This window comes from Aegilops tauschii, chromosome 1, assembly GCF_002575655.3.
Source record: "Aegilops tauschii subsp. strangulata cultivar AL8/78 chromosome 1, Aet v6.0, whole genome shotgun sequence".
Classification (NCBI taxonomy): Eukaryota; Viridiplantae; Streptophyta; class Magnoliopsida; order Poales; family Poaceae; genus Aegilops; species Aegilops tauschii.
Genome location: NC_053035.3, coordinates 462,180,221 through 462,182,968, shown reverse-complemented (window position 1 = coordinate 462,182,968; position 2,748 = coordinate 462,180,221). Strand labels below are relative to the sequence as shown.

The 2,748-nt window shown below is 48.2% G+C and overlaps 1 pseudogene; it reads right to left on the bottom strand.

Annotated features, from left to right (window-relative positions):
- Positions 1-721: 721 nt before the first annotated feature.
- LOC109772573 (myb-related protein Hv33-like) lies at positions 722-2,442 on the bottom strand (annotated as a pseudogene).
- Between the last annotated feature and the right edge of the window lie 306 nt (positions 2,443-2,748).

Genomic DNA, 2,748 nt, shown 5'->3' with positions numbered 1-2,748 from the left:
AAAATATAGAACCACGACAAGTTAATATACATGTTTTTAAGTGTATGCCGGCAATTTTTTATACGCCGTTTCTTAGGTAATACAGAAATCTGAGACGTATGATTTTATTGGATGGCATTTAAGTTAAAAATACTATTTTGTTCACATGGTAACTAGGAGTTTTGCTATACTTATATCTTTATCTTTGTGTTTTAGCTGTATGTTATATTTGAAATCCTAGAGATGTGGTAGTTTATATATTTTCTTCTAAATTTTTACCATGTCAAATTCTTTATTCATTTTTTGGATGTACAATACCTAATCAATTTGAACATAAAGGCTTTTTTATTATGTATATCATGGCTTTTTTGTTCAACTATTAAAATAAGATCCAAATACGAGTATTTTCAATTTGATGGTGCGTCACCTAAAAATGGGCTTTTTTTGTCCCAACTGTTGGCTCAGAGACGTATTTACTTTTAGCCGCAACTTTTGTCGGGATAACTCCAGAGCTGACGTACGGCGCCAGTTATTGGCGTTCCAAATAAAACAAGAAATATTTCACGGAAACTAAGGGAAATCGTGCCTATCCTCCGAAGCAAGCTTTCAGGAATTGCTAGGGACTTGAGAGGGCACAGAAGCACAGAACCATGAAAGACATTTCCAAAAAAAATTGTCATGAATCTAATATAAATCTTGATAGAATCCATGTTCATGCACAAAAGTAATCGAGGGTCAATATATTACCCCAATTCGCGAGGTTTGGTTTGTTGGCTATGATGGGCAACTGCGCTAGAAGTGTGTACATCTGTGTAAGTTGCCAAGATGCAGTACCCAGGGGGGTGCATAGTCCAAATATACTTGGCCACAATTTAATTTTCTTCATGGGATGAATTTGTATCAATTAGTTAACGATATTTGATAGTTGTTACGCAATGGACTTGGGCATGTATTCATAAAGCATGATATTTTTCTGTCATTTTAAGGACTTAGAAATTATATGCTCTTTGCATTAGATTTCAGCTTCACAGAAAGTAGGTTTACGTTATAATAGAATTACTACATTTCATAATGGAATATATATTTTAGTCAAGCATGCTTACTAGTAAAATACAGTTAACTGAAAGTATAGCTAATTTGTTCACATGCAAGATGAAGTAAACTAACTCGCCTATAAAATTGGAAATGATGCTATAGATGACCTGAAGTAGCACTAACTTGCGATTTTATGGTGTGATCCCTGTCTCTTAAAAAATGGATGGAGAAAGAAAGAAACTATATTTTAGAAATGAAAAAGGGCAAAAAAAAATCAGAAGTAGTGTTCCATGTTGAACTCGAAATTTGGGAGGAGGCTCTGCTCTTGGCAGGGCAGCGAGAACTCATACTCCATATCCGCGAAGGCCAGCTCCGCCTTGGCCCAGTGTAGCACCTCGCCATCGAGCACGCTTCCCACCTCGCCGTCGAGCATGCTGCCCACCTCACCGCCGTAGTTCCGGTTGCTGCTGTTGCTGGAGCTCTCCCCGTAGCCCAGGTTCTCCGGGACGTCCAACACGCAGCTGTCGTCCGCGGCGCAGAACCCGGCGTCTTCGAAGTCCGCGCCCTCCTTTCCACCGCAGAACTGGCCGTACAATGCCGCAGCGTTCGCCGCGCCGAGGCCGTCGGCGCACACCGGGAACGGGTCGAACACCGCCGGCTGCCTCGGAGCGATGCTGCCGCCGGCCGCCGCGGCAAGGGGCTTGCGCTCCTCCTCTTCCGCGTCGGACAATGCCGCCGTGGCCGTGTCGGCGGCGGCCATGGGTTTGTCCGTTTGTGCGTGGCGGGGTCGAGGCCCTCCTGCCGGACCTTCTTCTTGATGCAGCTGTTCCAGAAGTTCTTGATCTCGTTGTCCGTCCGGCCCGGCAGGTGCGACGCGATCTGTGACCATCTGCACGCACGCACACACGACACGACACGACACGCATCAACATATCGTCCAAAATCTTTCCGCTAAGTCGTTCGATCTCCGCAGTGCGAAAATAACACGAACGGAATGCATTGCGCGGGCGGACTGACCTGTTGCCGAGGATGTGGTGGAGCGCGACGATGTGGTCCTCCTCCTGCTGCAAGAAGCAGCCGCGCTTGAGGTCGGGGCGGAGGTAGTTGATCCACCGGAGGCGGCAGCTCTTGCCGCAGAGGTTCAGCCCGGCCAGCCTGGGGACGGAGCTCCAGCAGCCGACGACGTGCCGGATGATGTGGTTGTAGAGCTTCTCGTCCTCCTCGGGCGACCAGAGCCCCTTGCGGAGCTTGGGCTGCCCCGCGCCGCCGGACGACGGACGTCCCATTCTATTAGCTCCTCTACGGCAGCTGCTGGCTTCGTAGCTAGCTACGCCGACGACGAGCAAGGCAACGCGGATGGATGGAGGGAATGGCGACCGCCGATCGGTATCGACCGCCGACGGTTTGCTTCCTCCCGGATCGATGCACTAGTACAAAAAGGAACTATTGTGAAGCACATTAGTCCTGGTTTGTAACTGAATGGCTATGTATTAGTGCTGGTTTGAATGGCTATGCATTAGTGCCGGTTCGTGTTGAACCTTTAGTACCGGTTCGTGCCACGAACCGGTACTAAAGGGGTGGTGGCAGGCGGGCGTCAGGCCGGGGCCCCATGAGCCCCTTTAGTGTCGGTTTGTGACACAAACCGGGAGTAAAGGTCTAACCTATAGTCTCGGTTTGTGTCACAAACCGGCACTAAAGGGGTCTTAACCTATAGTCTCGATTGGAGACAGAAAC